General features: G+C 35.0%; 1 long non-coding RNA gene across 4 annotated transcripts in view; it reads right to left on the reverse strand.

Annotated features, from left to right (window-relative positions):
* Positions 1-9,158: 9,158 nt before the first annotated feature.
* Positions 9,159-15,047, reverse strand: part of LOC105219638 (uncharacterized) — a 32,539-nt gene continuing 26,650 nt past the window's right edge. For all 4 annotated transcript variants that reach the window (XR_008470434.1, XR_008470433.1, XR_008470431.1 and 1 more), the window contains 3 exons: positions 12,259-12,412; positions 9,418-9,772; positions 9,159-9,353 (listed from right to left, as the gene is read on the reverse strand). This is a non-coding gene — a long non-coding RNA (uncharacterized LOC105219638). The remainder of the gene's footprint in view (positions 9,354-9,417; positions 9,773-12,258; positions 12,413-15,047) is intronic.

Raw genomic sequence — 15,047 nt, forward strand, 5'->3', positions numbered from 1 at the left:
CTGGGTGTTTTAACATTAAAGAATTTATTCCGTCAGGGCCAATGGCTTTGGAGGACTTTGTCTTCCTGATGACCTCCTGAACCTCCCCACTGGTGAAAACAAGTGGCGCGCCGTTGTTTCGCATTTTGCGTAGCAGTATGGTGACACGTCTTTTAGCCTTGTCAACCTGGGGGTGCAGTATGAATTGTCGGCTAAAATAGCTCGCGCACCTCTCCGGGTCCGAGGAGGCATGGCTACCGAATTGAATTTCAACTCGGTCGTCATGTCTCCTCGGGTTTGACAGAGATTTGACGGTTGACCAGAGCTTGCTCACGCCAGTGGAAAGATTGCAAGACTTCAAGTGCTCTACCCATTTCGTCCGCTTATAGTTATGTACCAGTTGTCGAATCTCCAAATTGAGATCCCTTATGCGGGGATCACAGGGATCGACCTGGCGTAAGGAGTCACGCTCATTTGCTAAAATTGCCGCTTCAGCCGGGAAATTAGGACGCATATTAGCAATTCTTCCGGCTGGTATGAAACGAGCAGTAGCATCGGTGATCACCTTGCGGAATTGACGTTAGCCAACGATTACGTCCATAGGAATGGGAAGAGCGGCGAAGGCATTCTCGGTGAATTCCGTGAAGCCGTCCCAGTTAGCTTTGTTAAAGTTAACATAAGTGCGGTTGTCCGCGGAAATAAAGTCAGGAGGTTTTTCAATCGAGATAATTATGGGCAGATGGTCTGATGCAAGAGTTAGCATAGGTCGCCATGTTATGCTGTTTATCAGACCACCGCTAGCAATTGTGATGTCTGGCGAGCTGCTGCAGGTGCTCATAATTCTGGTGGGAGCTTCGTCATTCATTGTGCAGAATGTCGAATCGTCTATCTGTTCTGCCAGATCCATCCCTCTCCGATCATTTGACAGGCAAGAATGCCAAAGATCGTGGTGCGCGTTAAAGTCGCCAAGTACCAGTCGGTTTTCACCACGAAGTAGCGCACTAATATTCGGGTGATATCCTGTTGGACAACTTGTAACTGGGGGGATGTATATATTACCCTGACATTCTAGGATAGAGTCCCTGCGGTCGATGTCACCTTCGATAAGACGATATTGCACGGTGTTGTGTAATATGAATGCTAGGCCACCACCACTATCTCGCTCGCGATCTTTACGTAAAACGTTGAAACCTGCACAACTCAGAAGGTCTGAGTGGCTGTTTAACTTGGTGTCTTGGACCGCAGCTATTGATATGCCTTCCCGACTCATAAAATCAGCTATCTCCTCGATCTTACTTTGGAGCCCGTTGCAGTTAAATTGTAAGAGTCGGGTATGTCTTGGTCAGATTTATCAGACTTGGAGTCAACTTGAGCTCTTGGGGGCCGAAAGGGCCCTAAGTTGGTCACTCCCTGAGGGTGGCGGCGCATTGCGCGAACTGGGTGCAGATTGCACTGCCGTAGAGGCAACAGTCGCAGTATTGCGTTGACAGCAAGGGGCCACATAACGTGTGGTCCACTCCCTATGGGTCTTAAGGCCTGAACAGGTCTTAAGATGGCTCCATTGCATGTGTTGCACCTAACCGAGGTGGAATTTGGATGGAGCCTTTTAGCGCATACGCAGCAGAAAAATACCTCAGGCCCTGGGTTGGACTCGATGCCAGCCCGGAGTAAGAGGATATGGAGCAACCCTGCTGCAAGGCGTTGCTCCAATGACGTACAACTAAACTTAAAACTAATCGATCCAAACAGGGTTAGATCGACGAAAAGGGCAGCCCTTGACCGGATAAAAGCCGGGTCAACTCCGGTGCGTAGAACCGGCTGCTGTGGGAGTTGTTGTTATTAATCTCATTTGCCTATGTAGATGTGTTGTGATTCTGTCAGGCCTACATTTGATACGGGTGAGTGCATTGACATGCTATAAAATATTTTTTCGTAAGACCTATGCTACCTATTTGCATAACCATTTTGTTGTAATATACTTGAGGTTTGAGGTGTAAAAGGTCCTCTCTGTCTTTCAATCTCTCATCGAAAAGTCTTCCTTCCTTGTGTATGGTATCTGATATATGGTAGCAAGGGAGGATATATGGTTGAAATTTGTAGTTCTATTCAGGGCTACACTTAACAGACAACAATTAAAATTAAGTTCCTAAAATGTAAGTGTATATAAATTTTATTGTGCTATGGTCTACTTCAGGATATAGATAAATTTTGTAGCTTTAGAATGGAATATTTAATGATATAATTATCCATTAAAACTAAACTATTTCAACACGCATTAAAAATATCTATATCAGAAGATAAAAACTATTCCCTATTTCTTTCGTTGGCATTATTGAGTAAACCACGCTTAAAAACCTCGCCGATCTAATGGCTTACATAACCTTTGATGATATTAATCCAATCCAAAGACTTTTTACAAACAGCAAGTAGATATCTATACAAATATACCAATAATTCGGCGTCATATTGTCCAGTAGTATGGCATGAAGTCAGTCTTAACTTATGTACAATAGACCGTAGGTTCTCAGTGTCAAATAAAATGAGCTTATTCTTGCAACGCAAAGTTATGAAAGCAATGAAAGTAATTTACGTTCGAATTACTATTGTCAACAGATGTTAGGTATGTCGTATGATTAACTTTTTGACCGTGCCTGCCACTACATTCACTCACAATCATAGATAAAACCAGCAGGGGAAGAAAACAAAACGTAATATGAAAATATCTCGCCAAAGCAATAAGCGTAAATGTGCAAGAATACTGAAATTGAAATTGAAAATGAAGAAATCGTTTAGAGCTGACAGCGGAAAAATGTTTCCAAAGAAATTCAAGGCAAATGTCTCGATGAAATAGAATTACGGACCAACAGACACAGCAAGTGTGTCTGGAAAGGGAAGGTATATTATCCTAAAAAAAGCGTAAGAAAATTAATGAAGTGAGAATTGTTACTCAAGAAGGAGATATTCATATATATAATACATGCAAATATGTATATATATACATACTCACATGTGTACCACATTCTCACGTCGGTTAGTTTTTGTTTGCAATCAATGAGATGGCACTCGGTACAAGGAATATAATATGGTAAATATAAGTACGTACCGAATCGTATTTATGGCGACTTCAAAATTATATTGTTTCGAAGGTCACATGTCTTTTCAGTTGGAATTCTTGACAGAACGTCAGTAGGTAGTTATACAGGTAGTTATACTAGGAGACATTATCAGCGTCCCTTCCAACTGTGGAACCAAACCAAATTTTCTTCAGTTAAGGACAAACATATACTTGTGGCCTTCAGCTTTGATTGATTTATCATTAGAATTGGAACACAGAGAATAGAATAACAAACAAAAATTATAAATTTTGTTTTCTCAAGTCCAAAACTTCGTTACTATAATTAATCTCACTAACTGAAAATGTTGGAAATGCCCCTAGGGGAGATCAGATAAGGTCCATACCATAGAAAAAATAGGTTTAACATTCAATCTTCCAATGTATGTATAATATATCAGCGTGTGTATATACCACGTAGTTACATACACACTTCCAGTCCACTATGCATTTTCCCCATGAAGCTTCTGATTTTATAAAAATCGATATCTGTACGTTGCAGATGTAGCATTGCGATAAATCCACATGTTCCATATGCGATGCTATCACAGGCCGTTGCTCCATCACACCAACATTAACAGCCCACCGACAGTAGGTAGCAACCAGGCGGGACAACAATGCAAATGAGATGCTAGGGACTGAACTCAAAGTGCACAACTAAAATAACAACAAAAAAATTTTCAGCATCCTGGTTGTCTTGTTGTCATTTTACTCTTGCTGACCGGCTGTTTACATTGCTGCAACTCATTGTTTTTGTTTGTTCTGTTGATAGACCGGATGGTCAGCTCGTGGTGTGCTTGGTGTTTTTGTTGTCGTAGTCGTTGCTGCTGTCGCCTCAACATCTCTGGCAAACGAGAAAACATCCGCAGAGACCACACATTTGTTTTCATTCTGGCAAAATTTCTTCGTGGAGCGAAAAATTGGATCTGGAAGTATTTTGATCTATGTATATTTCGGCATTCCTGGTAAAACTCTTCACCGACGTACGTGCTTTTCTACTTACATACATTTTTGCTTAAAATTCATACTATAAGAAATATGAAATTTAAGTTTTATGCAGTTGCTTGTTTGTAATTAAAACACTTGAAGATGTTGCTGTGCATACAGTGTCAGTGTCGACGGCACGCACTTACTTATTTGAGAAAAGATGTGTGTATAAACCTTTATGCGTAAGTCGTACTAGACTACGTAGGTCAAATTTATCTTTGTCAATCTCAAGTCTCCAATGCCTCTACTTTGATTCGGATAAGAGCTGTGCCTTACTCCCTAAAAGCTAGATGATCTAATACGAACTTCTTCATAGTAATTATACATTATATTCAAATTTTTTCATGATTTTGTATCACTTTATGCGTAAAACTAACGATCCAACTACAAATATTTTAACTGGCCAAATATTTTACAAAACCTTGAGAGCTTCGGTACTAAAGCAATTTTAGTTTTTATTAATTATCAGCCAAAGTGTTTCTGATATTTGTTTTCCTCTGATATTTGAGTAAGTCAGCTCCATTCCATAAATTATATTATAATTTATGTGGACCTATTACGATTGTCTGTCGAATTAAATTTGTTTATATAATTGATGACTAAAAAAACTTACGAAAATGATTTCACACTCATATGATGGTGCACAGAAAGTTAAGCCCGTTAGAAGTACCGAACTTCTATTATATATAGGACAATTGTTCCATGTTGGACTCTGATCAACACTATGATGTTAAATTTACAGAGCTTTTTTTTGCAGATAAAGTTTATTCTTAAATTCATTAGTTGTTCCGAAAATTCGTATATCTCTTTACTTATGGGATAACATCAGAAAACCACAAAACACCATCACCTAAGCTGGCCTATCATCAGATTGTTAGTTAAAGTTGTTAAACATTTTTTAGTCTCCTTTGAAACTACGCGGTATTTATCCAATATTGGCAAAATAAGTGATAAAATATGTGTGTTAGATGAAAACTAAATCTATGCCATTTTAAAAAACGACTTAGTGGTTAGGTCTTTGCGCATCGATCCGCCTGTTCTATTGAATTTTCATTAAGCTCCGTGAAATATTTTTGTCTTTCTTTGTTGCTTTCCTATTTTGCTCAAACCACGACTATAAACAAAATTTTAACGAGTGCCACATTGCACCGTTAATAGGATTTACATGCCATTGACATTCTTTACAATGGTTCATATATGTTCTATATAAGTATATGTATGTAAATAGGACGCTACAAAAGATGACCGATAGGGACAGAAAAGGACGCCATATTCTTTCCCGCTCTTTTGATATTTATCTTCTGGCAAACCATTTCATCATGGAAAGATATACGATCCAACAAAGAGTCGAAATTTTAAAAAATTACTACCGAATTACAAGCCAAACAGCGAATGTCACAATCTATTCATTGAAAATCAAGTGTGGTGAACGTGTTATCTCTAGAAATGACCCAGTCAATTGGCCGCCTCGGTCATGCGATTTGACGCCGTTAGACTATTCTGAGTCAATGTTTTATTGTGGTTAGGTCAAATTTTAAGGGATCAGATATTCACAAAATGGAAATTTATTTCAAAATCATACAAACTCACGTGGAATTTAACATCCATATAACATACATGTAGGAAGTAGTACACACAAGCAGATATGCAATGGAAATGCATCTATATCTGAATTTTAAGGCCTCTAACTCACTAGTGGCGAATACACCAAACAAACGCATATGTTTATATGTTCGTAAGAGGAAACATTTCAATGTGCACATATATGGAAAAGCCTCAAAAACTGCAGAAAAATATGTACCAATTTTAGCTGTCTATCGTCCGAGCCATCAGGAAGCATACAATTAGATTGCTTTTTCACTGTTGCCACCTCCTTTTTTGGGAATTTTGCTATTTTCCTGCGCAGGGAATTGATGTTTTCGACACTGACTATTTGTTCTTATTGTAGTTTTCGTATATCTAGCTTGCTAGTATGCACAAACGTCTATATGTATTTGTTATATATATAGCATGCAGATCAGTTATACTTTGAAGCATTTTTTTTTAGATGGATGCATAGATTCATATTTATAACATTCATTTATGTATGTACGAGCATGTATGTATGTAGACACGTACACGCAGTTACACATGTGTGTGATGCTTGCAAATATTTTTTCGAACGTTTCATAGCTCTGGTATATCCCTATTTGATGAAATTTCAGTGAAGCAAATTCAAAAAATGCATTACAATGAAGTAATTTGCTCACTGAATTTTAACAGACACAAATTTAGCTTTGTTATATGTGTACTGATATGTGAGTTGAACGAAATTACAGTGTTTGTGCAAAAAAAAAATGGTAAGAACAGGTTTTTCGTATTTTTTCAATTCGTATTTTAATTTAATTTCTATACATGTACTTCGCTGCTTATGCATATATTCAGTTTTGAGAATACAAAACCAGCATCAAGAATTTATTCATCTATATTTTTAAGTACAGCTATTTACATAGATTTACTAATCTATATACACAGTCCCCTCAGTAGTAATTTTAAATTTTTACCTAACATTTTTCCTCACATCTTTGATACAATTTGCTTACATACACACGCATATACGTACATACAAAAATCTATACTAATGTAAATTCACACTAGCTTCCTTCAACTCTCTATACAGCAGCTTGGGCCTCAGCTGTGGATTCAAGAGCCTTTTCAAAGCGTTTTTTGCACGAGTTTTGTGTGTACTTCATCAGCAGTGCTTTGTGAAAAGTTTTTGAATTCCAGATTTTTTTGTTGTATTCCTTCACCAGACTCTTCAAATGCAATAGAGCCAAACAAAGCATCGGAAGCCACGTACCGGCGTGCTCTTCACTTTGTCTCATATGGTTTCTGATACAGAAGCTAGCAAGTTGGCAGGCCTATTTGCTTAGAGTGGGTGGTGTATGAAGTGAATACGACCACATTGATAAATGACAATAGGTCAATTTTTTAACACACATGCACACACAAATGACTTACATGTCGATAAACTGAGCGGTGAGCTCAATAGAGTTCATGAAAAAACTAACTCAGACTTTTCGCCAATTACTTTTTCGATTTTCTGCAAATTGTACAGTATAGTTGTATGCAAACTATATTTACATATACATATAGTTTCATACTCTTTCCAGTTTTTAAGTTATCCATAGTTTCTCCTCTTTGTTCTGTGGTTATACTCTTCCTTATTTTCTGTCCTGATTTGTTCCTTTTTAGCCCTTAAGCTACATTATATTTACTTAATTTTATGCAAAAATATCTCACATATTAACCGATATAAACATTATAAAGACCACGGGAAGTTTGAAAATAATTTTATTTATAAGGGGACCATGGAAAGTTTTGATCCGAGTTTGCAGATTTGGTAGTTTCTTAATACTACAAGAGAAAGATTCTTTCAAAAACTCTTAGGATACCTACGAAATTAAGATATTAAGAAAATGATTTGTACTAAATTTTGTTTAAATCGGTATTCGATATAACACTTTCAATCCTTATGGTCCATTACCATAGTTATCAACTTTCGTTTCTGCTCTATCTTGGGCCTTCTTTATTTACTCTAACTTCCACTGATTCTTTGCCTTGAGATCGTTTCATATGAAGACATAAAATTTGTTTATTTAAACTAGACGATTAGATATTTTAGAACTAAATTTGTCGAGATCCACCACAATATATTATACGAGTATACCTTTGCACCATTGTCCCATCAAAATCTTGAACATGTTGCTATTTGGATAATTCATCAAAGCTGTAGTAAAAATATAAATGCTTGCATTTGCTACAATTTTTATGAATAAATTCACATAGCATAGCGCATATCTGTATGCATTACAATAATGCATTTGTAATAAAACATGTTAGTGCATGAATATAGTAAATAAATGTTGTAAATGCATATATACAGAAAATATTGGTATACCATTTCCAAACACGTGCTTTCTAACTGACCTTAATTTATTATACATGTGTATACTCCTGCTTATATTTGATTATTAAACATATTTAAGTAAAAGTATTTCAATGTGTATAAAATCATACTTCTGTGCGATATTCATATTCATATATGCTATATTCGTTTTCTCATAATAAATTAAAGGTAAATAAAGGTTTGTTTACTTTTCTTACTCTCTATCTCTTCCTCTATTTAATATGAGAAAATTTATTAAATTTTAAATGTTTTCAGAGTGCTCAATATGGCTGATGTCTCCTCAAAATGACCAATTGGCAATTTAATGAAAAAATCAAGATTCCCGCTATCTTTTAGCTAATAAATAATTGTCGAATTCACCATATACATATGAATTGCTCTCTCTGACCCTCAAGAATATCAATGAAGGTATTTCGAATCTTTAACAATATTTAAGCGAAGATCCAAATCTAGTGACTCCCTTTCTTTAGAAGCTTCATTATATTTAAGTTGAATTCCGAATGTCTGTTGGTCGACCGTGCAAGATATATTTTGACTAAAATTTAAGATACCGTACTGGTAGACATGCTCCTTGCCACCATGAAGAGGTTGGTATCGCAAATTGTCGGAATAGGTTTACCTCGCACATAACATGGCGTTAAGTGAAAAATTATAAAGTGCTCTAATTAAGCCACAAATTAAGCTATGAAATTGAAACTCGCAAGAATGATCCCTAGAAGGAGAGTAAATATATATCTCTTGATATATATATCTCGAAAACTTCTAAAGCTTTGTAAACCAGACTTGGTAAAATAATTTATTTACAATATTTGTCTAAAGTTTTAGAATTAATGAAATTGTATTATTGGTCGATTTACAACCACACCTACTATTCATGTCAACAATTTTATTATACGTCTTATCCGTTCACTTTAACATATGTATAGTATATGAATCAAGAACCAATGAAGATATATTCTTTACACCATGATAATATATTAATGTGTTGAGTACAAAATATTAAGTTACACTCGAACCTAGACCTTCTATACTTGTTACATTCGTAGTGGCTTCTTTCTTTAATTTATTCTAATTAATTTAACAAGCAAGATTATGTATTTTCAGTAAAATAAAAATGCAATAATATTATGGGTTAATATTGTGTGATATAATGAATTTTTATTATGGCCTAAACATTATATAAAATTAATAAATCATAATAAAAATAAATATTTCTTTATTTATATTTTTTCAAACGGAGCGGTAACTTTTACAAATAGAAATCCACTACCAGAAGATGTTGGGTCGTCTCGGGTTAGGTGCTCTCACGACGAGGTCATTGATTCTCTGAAAAGAAGAAATACTAATTAGGTACAGTTACAAGCTTAAGTAGAACTAATAGCAGGCTTACCCATACTTTTTTCTCGGAATTACGATTACTTTTCATTAGCAGTATTGTTTAACGCATAAACCTGTTTACCAATTCGAAAGCTATGGACTGCATTGCTAAGACATGTTTTGGGGTCATCATCCAAATATTCTGTTAAGTATTAATCGCAATGTTATTTGTGAGTTATTGCACGCCTTACGTAGCGGTGGGCGACCGTGCTATCGCGCTATAACAGCAGCATCTGGATACAAGCTGTTGCCACTGTCCGACTGTTGTCGACAGGACTACTTTGCATTGACCACCGATCGTTTCCTATGCTGATTCTAACATTCATTTGAAGGCAAATATACTACTTTTAGAACTTACCCCATTAACGCTGAAAAGAAAGAAATACAAATATATTTTAATAGTACGGTATATGGTATAAAAAAATGATACTTCTTAAGACTTAAGAAGGGAGCTTATTGTAATGAGAATGCCCTTTGATCCAGCTTTAACTGTTATTAGCGCAAGTACGCATATGCATGTACTATATCATAATACTAATGTTATACATTATCTAAGTATTGATAACATATACCGAATGAGCAATCATAAAGGTTCGGGAAAGATGTTTTATTGAATATTCTTATTAGGGAGGTTTTCAATTAGTATGTCGATAAATTTGAACTTTTCTGAAGCGATCGATTGTTTCTCTGCGTGGGTTTCCTAAAATTACTTATACTCTCAATAGTGCAAAATTACCTTGGCGTAGTATGAAGGTTTCATCTTAAACGGTAGGTCAACATGGAACCAGTGAAAACACAGTACATATTTATCCAGAGTTTGTTGCGTCTAACGTCTGTTCGTCAAAGAGAAAGGGTTCATTGCAAATATTTTTTACTTGCACAGGTGAAGCTAGATTGCCTGATGGAAATGAAACCTGTCCCATACTAATTAGTAGAGAAAACTTTAAAGAAGGTACTTTGAGACAAATTTAAAGTTCATGATTTAATCCCTTCGGTTATGAAATAAGCAGTAATATATGAGCGATTGACTAATGAATCAAGAACTATAAAATTTTCAACATGAGCGTGGTGAGGTACTTCTTCAAAGGTAATATAAAGGATTAATGTTTATTGCAGTTTAGTATTTTCTTGGAACAAAAAATATAAATGTGTAGGTGCATGTGCTGAAAGCAATGTGCTTGCAAATGTGGCAGATGGGTGGTATATTATAATTTTGAGCGGAATTGGATGTGAATGCAAATGTGTGCTGCAAATCGTTAGCTGCTGACTACAGGAATATTATTGCATTTTGATGTGCGGTAGTAAACATTGCGGTATTTTTATAGCTGCATATTGAAGTGAGCTTTTTAATGTTAATTTATTTGTACAGCGCCTTACTTTTGTGTTTTGTGTGTTTTATATACATATGAAAGCTATACGATGCATAATATATCATTGTATGTATATGATATATATAAGGAAAAATCTGAATTAACATTTATCGTTGCATTTTTATATTTCATCACTTTCTCTCCAGTGCGATATGTTAAAACGATCGTTATTTATATTCGAAAATATTTTGTTTTGTTTCTTTTGTTTTTGCTTTTGGGGTTGAATGTATGTATGCGCGTGTGAAAAAATAATAAAATATAATTGCAAAAAATTTCGTATGCTGTTAGTATGCAGGTCAATGAAGTAGAAATTTAAGGAACAACAATAACAAAATGCAAACATATATGGGAGGACAGAGAGGTAACGGTAGAAAACAGGTATAATTGGTGAACAATTTCAATATTTTTAGCTGATGAGTGGGGTATACGTGCATGTGTGTGTTCTGTGTATTTCTTTCATATGAACGCTGTTAAACTCAATCATATACTCGTTTGTTTCCATGGCAGTTCGTGGAAGCGGAAATGAATGTGTACGCGCTTAATTTTTACAACATGAACTTTTGTAGATAATTGAAGGTTATATGCGAAAATATTTTTTACGAGTTGCGAATTACTCTAATTTCTAACATGTGCAATTACTTCACCCTTTATTGTGAATCGTTGCCTGAAAAATCTTCAAATTAATTGTTATTAACCCTTCTGCTATGTTTGGGTCAATTTGACCCAATTTTCAGTAAAACTCGTCGAAATTCGAAGTCTAGTCGTATTGTATTGATTCTTCTTCTATTTGTTAACTGCAGTAAAATGAATAGATAAATATGAAAATTAAAATAATATCTGTTTTTTATGTTGCTGGAGGATGCCAAATGTAATTTCATTACACTTATTACGTTGTTGGGTCAATTTGACCCACCTAGTATTTTGAAACATTTTGCCGTTTATTATTACATCACTCCATCAAAAACGCCGACAAAGAAAGCTAGTTATCGGAAATCGAGTATATTTTGCACAGCTCTATGCTCTGCCAGAAATGAATCCACCAAAAAACGACAGCGATGTTTCTTCTATCATCATACAAAAAATTCGAACAAATATTCAGCTCTTTGTAGTACGTGCCAAAAATTTAAAAACTAATAAAAACTATTTAAATTATGTTGTAATCATTCAATGGAACAGATCACAAATTCTAATATGATAAGCTAAATTAATAATATTTATTTTTGACCACAAATGCTTTCACAAAAGGTTCCAGTAATTTTTCAACAAAAATTTCGCAATAATTTACTTTTTCTATTTTTCTAAATAGAAGTTCCGAAGTTCACCAATATTCATGTGGAGTTCTGCGAACGATTTTCAACTTAACTAGTCCAGACAAATTTAAATTAATCTGGTGAAATTCCCGTATATACAGGCACCGAATATGGATTTCAAATTGAAATACCAATACCAGCAACATCAACCAGATTTTGGCTGATTCAACTCACACAAAACTTTCACCTCCCCCGTTTGTTGCGCCGTTGTGCTTGTTGCGGGCCCTGCAAGTGTACGTCCCTTGATCGGCGGTACGCTGCACATTCTCAATGAGTAGGGTGCCGTTCTGAACACGCTGTCATATATTCGTTGGCAAGCTGACACCATCTGTAATGGTAATGTGAACGTATATGTGTGAGTGAGATGGTAGGTTTTATGAGGACATAAGTATAGTAATAAACACTGAAATTGACTTACGAAGTCATAGGTCAGGTCAGATTTGGTTATTTCACCTAAATATTATTATTATTGTGATATTTTAAGGATATTCAGTTATGCCAGTTCATTTAATTTATTCAAGTTATATTTTTGAATCGCCAGCACTCAATCTATGTCATAATATAATCAAAACGTGTGCAAACTTATAAATAAATATAATAAAAATTGTTATTAGAGAATATAAGATATCATAATTAAAGTGGCCATTCACACGCGCTCGCGAGGTCAAGAAGTGCAATAACGCAAGAGTATAACAGAAACCGACGAAGAAGCCGAATGAAAAAATGTGTTTCAATATTTTATGGACCACCCTAATACATGCATATGTGTTTCAGATTAATATGCAACGCTCGGAATGCGTCACTTGCCGCATGATGCAACTGTACTTCATACAGTATGCAATGAACTTGTTGAGTACAGTAGAGTAGAGTCCAAAAGAGAATTTCTAGGGCAAGCTCCAATTCACATGAAATTCGACCGATAATGATACCGTTAAATTAAATAATCAATGAAGTTCATACGAATTTAAGTATGTACATATTTATATGCGCTTGTAAATTAAAAAATATGTCTTTGTGTTCACGTGTTTAACTTTCTTTATAATCATGCTGTCGATTGGGTACCCTACCACAGGATATTTGAGAAAAACGGTCTTACGTGCAACAAATGATAATTTCGGCATCATTTGCACATGTGACATTGCTGTGTGTGAGAGAGAAAATAAATATTAACCTTTAGGTGTGAAAAATTACGATATACAAACAGTAAAAAACAAAAAGCGAGAAAGCGCAATATTTTTTTTCGACTATATTTTATGTATTTTAACTCGTCCTAATAATCAACCTAGGTACACTGGTGGCCACATAATTAGGGACAAAATAAAGTTGAGTAAAACAGCGTTTCAGTTCAATGTTTTTAGCACTAAATTTTCGCCTAGAGACCCACTGTAAATTGCAACGGTATATTATAACTGTGCTCAAAAATGTAGCACGTTTTGATGAATTTATTGTATTTTGAGTGTGCTGGTGCTTGGTCACATAATTAAGGACACCAATTTTTTTTATTGGATTTTTTATTATTTTAACACAAAAACTTGCGGTAAGTTGTATAAATCATTTGTATATTAACTAAATATTCAATATCAAATAAAATAACTGTTAGATATGGGTCGAAAAAAGAGTTGTACTCCAGAATTGAGGAAAATGATTATTTACAAGTACGTGAAGGAAAAAATGTCCATTAGAGCTGTAGCGAAGGAACTTTTATGCTCAAAATCAATGGTTCACAATGCTTTGATTCATTACGGAGGACAGGGAGTAAAATAAGAAAAAAATGACCCAGAAAAACTACTTCAAAGGACGATCGTGTAATTTGTAGAGTTTGCAAGGCGAATCCTCTTTTAACTTCCAGGCAAATTCTTGGCACGATAAAGGATCAACTGACCAACGATGTATCAACACGAACCATCAGATGTCGTCTTCTAGAATCGCAAGAAAAAAACCGCACGTATCAAACAAAAACTTAAAGAGTCGTATTAAATTTGCAATGGAGTATATCGGAAAACCCTTAGATTTTTGGAAACAAATGCTGTTGAGCGATGAATCCAAGTTTAATTTATTTGGTTCAAATGGGAAACAATTTGTTCGTTAAATTTTCAATAAATCTATACCTTAGAAGATAATAAATATGGTAACTGAAGTTTAGAAAAAATATGTCGCTTTTAAATTATAAAATAAACCAATATTTTAAAAGAAAACGGAGTGTCCTTAATTATGTGACCACCAGTGTATATGAGGGAAGATGCTTAAATCTGCATATTTACAAGTTGTTATCTTTGCCTAACAACTAAGCCATAAATGAAGTTATACAAGTAAAATTTGGTACAAAGGATCGTCCTAGTAAGGGCCATATTTGGATGTAATATTTTGTGGAAGTAGGCGTGGCCCCGCCCCCAAATTGGAGTTTTGTATATATCTCGCAAACCAATAAAGCTATAGCAGCTATGCAGTCGGATTCACATCATATTTTCCAAATTTTGATTTTCGATTTCATTTTATTTTGGATTTAATTTATTTTCTGTATGTCAAAATGTCAGAAAACATATGGTTGTGGCAGAAAAGCTTAAAGCTTTCGGTATGTTCAATGCAATCCATTGTAGTACATTTCACAACACCAAAAAATTTAATGGTTTCTAGAACACCATTGCTTTCAAACAAAATTCGGAACACCGGTGATACACATATGGTTTCTGAAGCATACTACAATATGTACAATGTGTCTGGCTCAGGTATTAGAAATGTTGCTTTGAGACTATTCGGAATTATTCAAAACCGAAGTTAGGGTTTTCAGTACTTTGTTGGTATTGTAGTCGCATACTTCTGTACGCATATGCGTAACTTTAAAAATATCTATAGCTACCATGAAAACCATCATCTACAACAACAATAAGAACAATGTTGGTTGAACTTTTCAGTTGCAGTTTTCAAGCTGTCTTGTCCCAACCAATTTTGTTGCCGCTAAGAGT

This window comes from Zeugodacus cucurbitae, chromosome 3, assembly GCF_028554725.1.
Source record: "Zeugodacus cucurbitae isolate PBARC_wt_2022May chromosome 3, idZeuCucr1.2, whole genome shotgun sequence".
In the NCBI taxonomy this organism is placed as follows: domain Eukaryota; kingdom Metazoa; phylum Arthropoda; class Insecta; order Diptera; family Tephritidae; genus Zeugodacus; species Zeugodacus cucurbitae.